The 12,924-nt window shown below is 42.4% G+C and overlaps 1 protein-coding gene across 1 annotated transcript in view; it reads right to left on the bottom strand.

The window, feature by feature from the left end:
* Positions 1-10,461, bottom strand: part of tenm3 (teneurin transmembrane protein 3) — a 388,426-nt gene extending 377,965 nt beyond the window's left edge. The window contains exon 1 of the mRNA XM_087845866.1: positions 10,425-10,461. The gene's annotated coding sequence lies outside the window, so the exon portion shown is untranslated. The remainder of the gene's footprint in view (positions 1-10,424) is intronic.
* Between the last annotated feature and the right edge of the window lie 2,463 nt (positions 10,462-12,924).

Genomic DNA, 12,924 nt, shown 5'->3' with positions numbered 1-12,924 from the left:
TACCACGTTGTACATTAATGTATTAATACACACTAATGAGGAGTAATAATTTATAGCTGATTAACCACTTACTGATACTGACACACTTTCTTTATCATAATGTCTGGCTAAAAACAAACAAACAAACAAGCAACAAAAGATGTAACAACAAGAGCTAAATATACAAAAGCAAAGAAAACATTACACAAGAATAATGCAGTGTAAAAATAATACATAATCCAAAAACATTCATAGCAGTAGAGCAAAAGAAGAGTGGGCAACACTCCTATGCAAGTAACCCCAGCAGACGGGGTTACATGAAGAGGATGTGGGACCTATGGAATCTGAAACAACTAATAGCTCAGTGCTCCATTATTCAGAAGGAATTTCTATCACAGCTGGAAATCTGTGAGGTACAACACAAATGCTATAGCAAGGGGGAGCCAGGATGTCAGGTCAGGGGGGAGATATCATCACCTCCACCCAAGATTGGATATTAAGCCCCAAGTAGAATGAAGAACTGAACCAGCTGAATGAAAGAACAACATCTGGGCAGTCAACACCTACGCCCTGTCGGTCATCAGATACCCTGCTGGGATAATAAGCTGGAGACAGCAAAGAAGGAGACAGAAGCCTCCGACATCAAGACAAGGAAGCTCCTTAACATGCATCAAGGGTTTCATCTCCAGCCCAGCACCCTGTTCACTAAGCAAAACCCTTTGTGAAACCGTAAAGGTAAAAATCTGAGTATTAATGGATATTAGTATGAATAGCTCTTAAAAGTACTCCAGCCTCTGGGAGTAACAGAACCTGGGGGCATGTTTTCTAAGTCACTAAATTAAACTCAGTTATATTCCAAGAGCACTGACCTAGAGGGGAGCTGCTATTGACTAGTGTGGCCAAGAAATCTCCCTGACCTGCAAGGCTACCAGGGACAAGGGGTTCTCAGAGGAAAGCAGGTTAGACACCTAGAGGAAAAAGGTAGTTAGACCTGGGCAAGTCCCCTCACCCATCGGCTCCATCTAAGCTCTGCACTGCCTACTGAGTGAGACCCACAGGATCAGAGAGTAGGACTTTTTAAAAAAGACCCCATCCATACTTTCTGTATCGGAGTGCTGGTCCCACCAAACCAACCAAATCAACAAAGCCTCATTGGTGGAGTGCTGCAGAAATGGTTGTCCTTCTGGAAGGTTCTCCTCTCACCACACTCAATGCTGGAGCTTTGTCAGAGTCACTATGGGGATCTTGGACACCTCCTAGACTAGTTGTTCAAATGGCGCATTCGGCTGCCTCTAAGAAGACTCTTGGTTTAGAGATGATGGAGTGCTCATTGCGACCTTCAGTGTTGCAGACATTGTTCTCTACGTTTCCACAGATCTTTGCCTCGTGACAATCCTGTCTCACGGGTCTACAGACAATTCCTTAGACTTCATGACTTGGTTTGTGCTCTGACGTGCACTGTCAACTATGGGAAGAACTATAGACAGGTGTGTGCCTTTTCACATCACGTCCAATCAATTGAATTTACCACAGGTGGTCTCCATAGGTGTAGAAACAGGATGAACCTGAGTTCACTTTTTAGTTTCATGGCAGGCTTCACTTGCCTCAGTTTGATTCACAACAACAACACTTGGTTTAAGATGCTTTATATTATAAGGTAAAGACACTATAATAATCCAGAGAAAACCCCAACAATCAGATGGATAACCACTTGGTAACAGTGGAAAGGAAAAACCTCAGAACCAAGGGGAGGGGCAACCACCTGCCTCGACTGGTTGGGCTTGAGGGTAGGAAGACAGGACAAAAGACACACTGTGAAGAAGGGCCAGAGATTAACAATAACTAAAGATTAAATGCCGTCTCTGTCCCCCATGCGACAGAGACAGCCTGCCACAGGGGTAACACAGAGCGACAGACAATCATTCATTCACACTGATGGGAAATTTGGAATCACCAATTAACCTAACCCCACTAACTCCACGTTTGTAAATGAAAATAAGACTGAAGTTATTGTTTTTGAAAGTCATGCCCCTTTGGATAAGTTAATTGATACCCTCGGTCCTCTTGCTTGTCATCATTCCCACACTGTAAGAAATAGTAAGTGTTTAAGAGTGTTTATAGATAGCTCTTTTAAATTAGAGAAGCAAGTGTCCGCAGTGGCAGATACCAGCTTTTATCAGTTATGTGAAATTGCCAAAGCGAAGCCTTATTTTCCTCCTAAAGACCTAGAAAAACTTATTCATGCCTTCATCACCTCAAGATTGGGCTACTGCAATTCTCTCTATTTGGGCTTTCTGATGGACACTCATCTCTTCATCACTTGCAGTTGATCCAAAATGCTACTGCACGTCTTTTAGGTGTTAGAAGGTATAAAGATGTCTTAAAAATCACTTTTTTACGTTGGCTTTTAATTCAAGTTCAGTTTGAGTACCATCAGGTTTGTTTTATGTTTGTTTTATTTCTTTTTATGTTAAATATATTGTCATTACCTCATCTATTAATGTCTTTTCTGTCTGTATTTGTTTGTTATTGTTTTCTCTTGTTCATTAACTAATTGTGAAGCACTTGGGTCAATTTGTTGCTTTTAATAGCGCCATAGAAATAAAATTGATATTGACATTGTACTGTGGAAGAAAGCCAGAGTATCCTGAGAGAACCCTTACAGACCTGGCAAGAACAACCCGTTTTAAATGAGCGAAAGAGTGAACATCTAATAAAAACTACACCTTGATAATGAAAGAGAAAATAACGCCATTATATTCTCTGAAGAAACAAGCGTAATATTAATCTGTCCAGTTTTTCAGAAACTCAGACTCAAAAAACTGTCTCAGAAAGATAGTAAAAACCTTCACTGTAATGATAATAATGATGGTTATTATTATAATTATTGTTTTAAATAACCTGTCATTGAATTTCTTGGCATACTTGAATTTCAGTTGTATGCTTCCCCACCTTTGGATGTATGACAGCAGTTCTTCCATCATGTAATGGCACTGACACAGCACATGTCCCAGACCTTTCTATGACCTCGTCTTTCGCTATCTAATATTCACTCTCTCTACCAGGAGTACTTCTCCTTCTCTTTCCAGTCTTTGTGACTGCTTGCGTTAAGCTCTCTCCCCTCCTCCAGCCAAGTCTTCCATATTTTAGTAGGTTTTAGCGAGGATCAACTCTCTGAGGTTAAGTTGTTCTTTCCAAAGGTCTGTGTATGTGTATGTGCATGCTCAGTAGAGACCACCACATCCCAGAGGTTAAGTCAAGTGTTTCAAATATCACTAGGAGAGGTGTTTTACCATTGCACAGCCAGTGCAGCATGTGTTTGTGTGTGTGTGTCCCATCAGTAGAAAGATATGAAGACAAAGATGGAAAGACCCTTTTTAGGGTTTGGACATAAAAGTCAGGAAGCCATTTGGAGTTTTACCTGCTCTTTCTTTTGTTTCTCCCCTTCTCTACTCTCAGACTGTCACATCCACTTTCAGCTTATGTTGTGGTGTGCAGTGTTGGGGAGTAATGGAATACATGTACCGCCGTTACGTATTTAAAATACAAAATATGAGTAACTGTATTCTGTTACAGTTACCGTTTAAAAAGGTGGTATTCAGAATACAGTTACTTTGTTGAAATAAATGGATTACATGGCGGTCTTTTCCTGTTTCATATGTTCGGCTATGCCCTCTCTACTTTTGGCGTCCACGCCCCAAACAAACACGCATTAAGAGGCTCTAATGCCTGTGTCTCAATCTCGTGGCCCATGTCACCTCTACTTGCGGCCCGCATAATGACGTGAAGAAATATTTAAAAAAATTATTCACAAAAAGGATTTAATATGAAGGCAATAGGCAGAGTGTTATAGGCATAACCTTAAAGAATGTAGCCTCATGGGCAGAGTAGTGCTGCAGGGAGAATGGACTGCTATACACGTTATGTGTCTGTGACTGAGGGAGGGAGAAAAAGGGGAGTTGAAAAGTACGAGCTGTCACCGAGCAGAAACGGGAGCTGGAAGCATGTAAATATAATAATAACCACTGCAGCCAAGAAGAGAGCCTGACGAGCCCAGTTGTAAGTAAGCTATTAAGACTCGACTGTACACGTGTTCGTGTTTTTCTTTGAAACAATAAGTTCTGTTGGAGCAGCCTTTCAACGCCTCTCTGTGTTGTCTGGGTCAACTTTGCTAGCGAGAGACAAAGTAAAGCTAGTTTTCGGCTATGAGCCCGACATGAACCTGACGTATTAGCCAGAGGTCCCTTTACTACAGTTCGGAGCCGTGGACCTGTTTTATATACGCGTGGAATAGTTTTCTATACGAGATCGCTGCAAAAAGTGCAGCCTTACCTAATGTCCACCTACTGTTACTCATTTATATTAAGATTTTAACATGTAGTTGGTGTTGGTATGGAGAGTAACCTTCAGTAAAAGTAATAATTCACACAGCAATAGTACATTCAGGTAGCTGTAAAAAGCATGATTATATATTAAGTAATCCAAAGTATTCAGAATACTCATTACAAAATACATTTTTGGGCATGTATTCTGTAATCTGTAATGGAATACATTTTAAAAGTAACCCTCTCAACTCTGGTGGTGTGTGATATGCACTGTAGGGACTAATGCGTTATTAAGTAACACATTACAGTAACTACGTTATTATTGTGGTAACGAGCACGGTAACTAGTTATTATGCCAAAATCAGTAACGCATTAATCATTACGGGGATATAGATAGGGTCGTTATTCGTTACTTCATGTGTTGCATTCGACTTGCCTCCGAAATCGGAACACGGACCTGGGAATGATGTCACACTCGAGTAAACGGCGTTCTGGTTAGCCTCGTTAGAGAAGTCGGCATTCCAATATGGCAATGCCCTCGAAAACGGCTGTTTTGCTAGCCCTACAAAAAGAAATTACTACTAAACACATATGCAGCCATAGCTGGACTCGGTGGGCCGATGGTGATTTTTCGTTTTGATATGCCGATGTTCTTTTGTTGTTGTTTTTTTTCCATAACGGTGTAAACAATGAAAGGTGGTGGATTGGCCAGATGCTGGCAGATGTGTAAAAAATAACTCTTTACCGGTTTGCTGGTGGCATCGCAGAGCTCCACAGATTCAGTAACATTAGCAAGTGGTGGAGGCCAGCAGGTGGATGAGAGAAAGGGGAGGCAGGAGGAGGACAGACCCGAGGTGGCCGCCGGTCCGAGTGTCAGGTGAACTGAACTTCAGGTAAGAAGTTATGACCTGCTGTCTATCTGGGTCAGATATAAACCAAGTTTAGGTGGAGTTTATTTTCGTTGTGCTGACTTTTTACAGTAAGTTACAATAACTCGTACTGCGTACTAGCTAGCATGACAGAGTTTATATACAGCTGGGTGGGTGCTATGATGTTACTGATGTTGAACTTTATTTAATTCATAAGGTTAATTAGTAGAGTTGCCAACTGTCCCGTAAAAAACGGAATCGTCTCGTATTCAGAGAAAATATTATGCAGTTCGTACTGAGGTGAAAAGGAACGCAGTTTGACTTCAGCTAGAATGGAAAAAGACACGAAGCTGGAGTTATTCTGTGTCTTCACGTTGTCAGCTGCCTCTTCTTCTCTCATTCTCTCCCCTCCCTCTCCTGTTTCTACTTCAATCATGAAACTGATCAATGATCAGCTGATCGGCTTTTCTCTCGTTTGTTTATCGCCCACTTTGCGCCAGAAAGAAGAAACCAGCAGATGTCGCGCTAAACAACAGCAGCACATTTAAGCTTGATCAGCTGTTGTTAGAATTTATTTAATATTAATTTCTAGTATCAGCTGATGTTTGCTGGAGCCACAGCTGTAAAGCTGCTGGTCATGATATCGATTTTGATATGTGGTGAGAGGGAAACATGAAGATGAAACCAGGAGATGGTGATGGAGAAACAGGTTTACCTTTTAGGTGACATGAATGAGTTGAAGGGAAGTTATGAACTGTTTCTGAGAGACAAATAACACCAGGATCCTTTTTTACGCTGACAGCTGGTAACTGTGCAGGGGCGGGTCTAGCAAAGTTTTGCCAGGGGGGCCATGTAGGGCATTAACAGGGAGAGGGGGGCACAAAGAAATACTTTCTTATTCTCATTTAAAATGTCTAGCTTTTAACAAATAATTATCTGAATCTTACAACCAACGATTGATAGATTGATACATATATACCATGAAAACAGTGTACGTCACTGTCACAACAGTGTTTGTTTTCATTCAAAGGCTTTATGTTTTTTCCTATAATGGCGGCCGGTCTCTAGTCAAAATACCTGGGCCGATTTTTTGTCCCAGTCCAGCCCTGTATGCAGCTCATCTGCAGTCTGGAGTTACCTACATCTTCCCGCTCGGAAGGCAGAATTTCCGAGTTCTGAGAGCAATCAAAGCACCACGACTGCAGTTTTCGTGTTGGATGTAAAAAGCACACGTGACGCTGTGACGTAGGCTAGAATCATGGCGGTAGTCGACGACGGTCCAGGCGTGGGATTTCTCTCGTGGAAATATGCACATTACTTTTTTCCTTTCTGTTGGTAGGTAGCACAGTGCACTTTTGGCAGGATAGTGCTAACATGTAAGCAAGCTAGAAGACTGGCAATCTTGCTGGGTATCCAGTTAGGGAAGCAACACATTAACAAGAGAATTCTGAGTAAAACCAAAGTTACTTTCCCTAGTAACTAGTTACTTTGAGTAAGGAGTATCTTGAAGTAACTGAGTTACTTTTGATAGAGTTAACTAGTAATGTAGCTAAGTTACTAATTTAAAGTAACTTACCCAACACTGGTGATATGTAAATCCATCTAAGACAATAGCAATTCCTTGAAATATTCCGAGATCATTTTTTTTCAAACACTATGTTGCCATTACAGCACTCTAATCCTTCTAAACAGCATGACACTCTGAAGTGCCTTCCTTGAAGGCTTGACATTTTGAACTTGTACAAGCTGTACAGTACTGAGCTTTTATTGACACTTTGACATGCCTGCAGCTGGTGGCATACTTAATGCTTAGTAGTATCTCACATAGTTTTCAAAACCAGCAAGCTAAAAAAATATTCTTCAGTTTCAATGATGACATATGACTGGAACCCCATGTGTGTGCCCTTCTTAATAGTATGCAGTCACACTGTACAACAAAGCACAGTAGTGCTTTCAAACCAAGACTAATGCTAGCATGACAACACAACAGTTTTTATGCTATTAAGCATAATATACTCATCTCACTATCTCCACGAATTTTACTCTGCCTAAACTCTCTTCTTTACCTCTGTTGTGCAAAGTCCATTGCTTTGATGGTTGGTATTTAAATTTACCACCTGTTGTCACGATCCTGGGTCTTATGACACAGCGTTTTGAGTTTTAGTTTATTTTGATGTTTATAGTGTATGTTTAAGCTCATTAAATTGTTCATTTGCTTATTAGTTTCCCCTTGTGTTTTCAACCCCTGTGTTAACCCATATGGAAAAGATATATATAAATCTTATAAAGTTTGTATCTGTCTTGTGTGAAACTTGAATGAAAAGCATACAAGAGTGAAAACAGATATAAGATCCCTTGAAAAATTATATAAATGAAACTTATATGTTTTGGATATTTCCTAAAACAATATATGAAAGTAATGAGAAAGTGGCCACTTTCATGAGTAAATCATATAAGCCTGATATGATTCACTATATGAAGTAGGCCACATCTGATGCAAGTCATTTATACGTTTTTACTATTTCTTTTCCATATGGGAAGTCTCTCTTGCCCTTCATGTGTTTCGTGCCTGGATGTCTTTTGATAAGTTTATGCTGTCAGGTCTGCGTTTCATTATGTTTCCTGCTCTATTTTGAAAGAGGTCCCATGTTCCTGTGTTCATTGTGTTTAGTTTTAAGTTTCCCCTGTGATGTCGATAGGTTCATGTGTGTCAACTGTTTCCCCATGTGTTGCCACTCCCCCTGATCACCTCATGTGTATTTAAGTCCTCTGTCTTCCTGTGCTCAGTGTTGCGTCCTCCCTTATAGCTCTGTGATTTTCCCTGTGTCACCTTGTGCTTTAGTTTTCCCAGTTTAGTTTTGTATTGTTATTTTTTGTCCCACCACTCCGACAATAAAGCTGTGTTTTTTGAGTTTACTTTTCGTCTCTGTGAGTTTGTGTTTGGGTCCTTCTCTTGCCTGCACACAGCCGTTTTATGACAGAAGGACCAGACAATGGACCCAGCAACTCACAACCCCTCTGCTGAGCTCCGGGAGGACATGATTTACGCAGTGGAGTTTCTCTGCCAGGAGTTGTTTGCGCTGCCTAATACGGAATACCAGGAGGCGTTAGCTCTCCGTTTACAGTGAATGGTTTCCGGACTCCCCTGGTTATTTGGCACGCTCCACCCTTTAATCCAGGACTTCCTCGTTTCTACTGTGCACGTCCACCCAGAGCAGCAGCTTCAGTCCAGCCTGCTGAAGGATTCGCAGCCCAGCCTGCCTTCTCCAACTCCCCGGAGAAAGCGGCGCTCACGTCGCCATCACCCCACAGCTGCTGAGCAAGCCCTGTCAGTGAGTGATTGTGACTGTTTCTCACTCACTCAGTCCGAGCATTGTGATTATGGACAACCTGCTGTTGAGCTAACTGAGTTAGAGACTGCAGATCACGCTCCTTCTATGAATTGTTTAGTTTTCCAGCCAGTTCCCGCACCTGTGTCCGTTCCTCGGGTGGGAGTGGCTAGTGTCCAGCAAGAGCCTGCACCCATTTCTGTTTTCTGCTTAAGCCCATCCAGCAGTTTTTCCCATGTTCTGGAGGCTCAGAAGAACAGCTACAACAACCACTACAACCACCATCACAGCTTTCATTGCAACAACCACCAACCTTTACTTCAGTCTGTAGCTCAGTCCCCAGCGTTGCCTGCTCAGCTCCCTGTATCACAGCCATTAGCTCCATCACCAGCAGCACAGCCATTTGCTCCGTCATCAGCAGCTCCGTTTGCACCTGAACCATTAGCTCTTAGGGTTCTGGAGAGCCCGTTCAGCAACCTGTCTCCGCTGGAGGGTCCGAGGGATCTATCCAGCCTGCAGCACCACCACCTGTGGCTTCCACGCCGTCGTCCGCAGTGCCGTCCTCACCTGGTCCTGCCTTGCCTGGTCCTGTGGTTGCCACGCCTGGTCCTGCCTTGCCTGATCCTGTGGTTGCCACGCCATCGTCCCGTCCACGTCCGGCTCAGCCAGCTCAACCTCATCCATGCGTGGTTTGCCGTTGGCGGCTGCCTTCTAGGCCACTGACTGGGCTTCTTCGCCGGCGCAGACAGCCTTTGGAGCTGCTTCGTCACCACCACTAGCTCCGCGGCCGGCCTCCAGAAGTGCTTTGTCGCCGGAACTGTTCAGTCACGGACTACTGAACCGTCGGCCTCCTGAACTGTTTAGACTCTTGTGCTGCTGTCCTCCGGGTCGGCCCCTTGAACTGCGGAACTATGGAGCTATTGGCCCCCACGCCGGCCCCTGACCTGAGTTTTGGACTTTTCCCTGTGCCCCTGTGCCTTTGATGGACATTTTGTTTTAGTATTCTTGTGTCCCTCTTGGCTTGTTGCCAGTACGTTGAGAGGGTTGCTTCCCTTCATCTTCAGGTCTGGGAATGGGTCCTGACTATTATTTCCACTTATGACAGTTCACAGTACTCAGCCTTTTTGGATTCTTTGAGTGGAGTGCTCAAGGGTGCTCCATCTGGTTTCTAAGCTGGTGTCTGGTGATATCAGCACTCATGTGAACAATCACAGTGAGAACTAAAGGGGTGTGATTGACAGGAATGACATGCCTGATATGAACCTAAGTTCTGTTCTGTTATTGGACTAACAATCACGTGTTCGATCATAATGGACAGGACAGTAAATATGACGGGACATCCTGAGCAGCGGATCAATAACTCCCCTGGAAGAGGATCACCCTGAGTTACTAAAGGGTCTAGATGTGTGTGACTGTCTTCGTTGACACACCTCAACAACATAACGTGGAAATCTGGGACAGTTACTCTGGAATGGCAGACTATGATGGTGGTTCACATGGTGGTTAAGAAGAGAAACCACAAGCTGTGTTCCAGTTTCCTAGGAATCACACTCCTCAGCCTCCCCAAGAAGGTTTACAACTCAGTTTTGTCCTGGTCATGGAACACTGGACGAACTCTATATCTTCTCAAGAATATTTGAAGATGCGTGGGATTTTGCCTAACCAATCTACATGTGTTTTGTGGACTTGTACAAGGCTTTCAACCACGTGCCTTGGAGTGTGTTTGGGGGGTGCTTTTGTATGAGCCATTCAGTTCTTGTACAACCTTTGCAGGAGCTTGGTCCACATTGCTGGCAACAAGTCAGACTTGTTCCAAGTAGGTGTTGAACTCTGACAGGGCTGCCATTTGTCACAATTCTGTTTATAGTTTTTCTGGACAAAATTTCAAGGCAGAGCCAAGTGGCAGACTCGGGGGAGATTACCTTTCTCAGCTGGCCTGGGAATGCCCTGGTTTTCTCTCCAATAAGCTGGAGGCGATGGGTGGAGAGAGGGAGCGGTAGGCTTTTCTGCTTAGGCTGCTGTCCCCACGATACAGACCTGGATAAACGGAAGAAAATGGACGGGTATTAATGGAAGGTTGTGGTACAGGGGTTTTTAGATTGTATCTTTGTTGAGTTTGAAACTGGTCCACTTAACAGCATGTGCTATTTTGTTGGAAAATCAAATTATAAACAAACAAACCATAATAGAAACTGCATATTTCCAAGCTATTGAATTACTCTGCACTAGCAGAGCTTTGCACTTTACTGTGTGTCCTCTAGGTCTCAGATGTTGCCTATTTTCATTCTTTTAATTTTGCTTTCTTTTAGTATAGCTCACTGCATCCACTTTATTTTCTTCTTATTATTTAATGTAGCAGGGCAATGCTAGCAATATTCATCAGAAAATCTACCAAAGATAATACTCTGCCCTTTTTTGTTTGACTCCTTTTCCTTTTCTATTTCATCCAAACTTATATTCCATCCCTACTGGATGTTTTAGTCTCTTCGCTTTCTTTTCCTCCCTTTTTCATTCCCTGTCTAAGTAACCAACAGACACAAGTGTCTATTTGGGAAGAGAGTTAGTTAAATGATTTATGCTTGAGTGTCTCAAATACCCCACTGTGTTCTCTCTTTCTCCCTTTCACAAACAAGACCTTTTTACCCTTTATTGTCCCATAAATCCTCTAGTGACAGAAAAAAAACCCATTTGCATATTAAAAATGTGCCGTCCAATATTCTATATTGTTCTTAAGTTCAAACATCATCTTTCTTCTGCCTTTCTATTTCACTTCCATATATTCCTCACATTCACATGCACACAGTTCTTTTACTTGGTGACATCAGCCCCACATCATTAATTTTAATGACCATCAGTATGCCATAATACACTCGAGCATGTCCACACAAATACACACACATGCATGCACACACACACATCCCTACAGCAACAGGCGCCACAGATCCTGGAGTGCAATTATAACCTGCACTTTGTTTATTATCTGTTACAAGGAACAAGGGACTGTGTGTGTGATTTTGATATTAACAACCCTGCATTTCTGCTATCCTAGCTGACACGGGCACCTCTTTTTGTCCTATTTGAGAGTCCAACATTAAAGAAATCCTGAAACAAGCAAAGTGGAGCAGGGAAAGGTGTGGGCTGTGTGTGAGACACACAGAGAGAGAGAGAGAAATGGAGAGATTTAAAGATATAGTATATTACCAAAAGTATTCACTTACCTGTCCAAATCCCTGAATGACCTTCATGGCCACAGGTGTAGAATATCAAGCACCTAGGCATGCACACTGCTTCTCTAAACATTTGTGAATGAATGGGTCACTTTCAGGAGCGGACTGAATCGAGTGTTGTACTGTGATAGTGATAGAACAAGGACAGTTTTTCCAGTTGTGAAACAACAGCAACTCAGCCACAAAGTGTTAGGCCATGGAAAATTACAGACCATGGTCAGCGAATGCTGAAGCACATAGTGCTCAGAGGTTGCCAACTTTCTGCAGAGTCAATTCAACTTAATATGGACTTTCAGATTAGGTCAAGATCAGTGCCTGTTTCATGGATTGGGTTTTCATGGCCAACCCTTACAACACTGCGTCTGATGCTTTGCATTCTGCTTGGTGATGTAAGGCATCCTGTCACTGGGCTCTAGAGCAGTGGAGATGTGTTCTCTGGGTTAGGGTTAGAGAGTGACGAATCACACGTCTCCATCTGGCAATCTGATTGAAGAGTCTGGGTTTGGCACTGTGAGAACAGGACTTGACTGAGCTGAAGCTGTTATAACTGCAAAGGCTGGGCCAATAGCTTATTAAATCCTATTGATTAAGTATTGTCACTCAAGTTCATATGCGTGCAAAGGCAGATGAATGAATACTTTTGGCAATATAGTCTATATAACTCAATTAGTACCAATATATATATGAACAAAAAATATATTTTATTCAGAACTGCATCATGTCCACTAATGAAAGGTCATCCCTTATTGCAGTGCAGTATTGCTTTCAAGAGAGTAGAATTAAAAGACAATTGGGCTTAGCCTACAAAACTGGGTTAAATACAGAAAGTTTGTCCCATGTAAGTATACACAGTATATGCTACAGCCTTATTTATTGTACATTTACATTGTTTATGTAAGTATAAATAAAAGCTTGATGCGACCATTGTTTTGTCACCCGCTGGCTAGTGGACTAACATTTGAAGGATCATATTTGTTTCCTTTTGCCCTCTTTGTGTTTTTGCTTTAATTTGTTTTAAAAAATCCTGGACATGGCCATGTTTTGTAAAGAGTTCAATAAACAATAGTCAACTCCTTGAGACACTCAAAGCAGCCAAGTTCTCAATTATATGTAACATTGGTGTTGCATTGCTATGCATCATTTGTTGCCGTGTCATTTACTGACTAATCGCCCTTGGAACTTCAGGTTGGGGGTT

Source organism: Neolamprologus brichardi, chromosome 9 (genome assembly GCF_056152115.1).
Source record: "Neolamprologus brichardi isolate AB-2024 chromosome 9, ASM5615211v1, whole genome shotgun sequence".
Taxonomy (NCBI): domain Eukaryota; kingdom Metazoa; phylum Chordata; class Actinopteri; order Cichliformes; family Cichlidae; genus Neolamprologus; species Neolamprologus brichardi.
The sequence above is the reverse complement of the archived record's forward strand: the minus strand, read 5'-3'. Positions and strand labels throughout refer to the sequence as shown.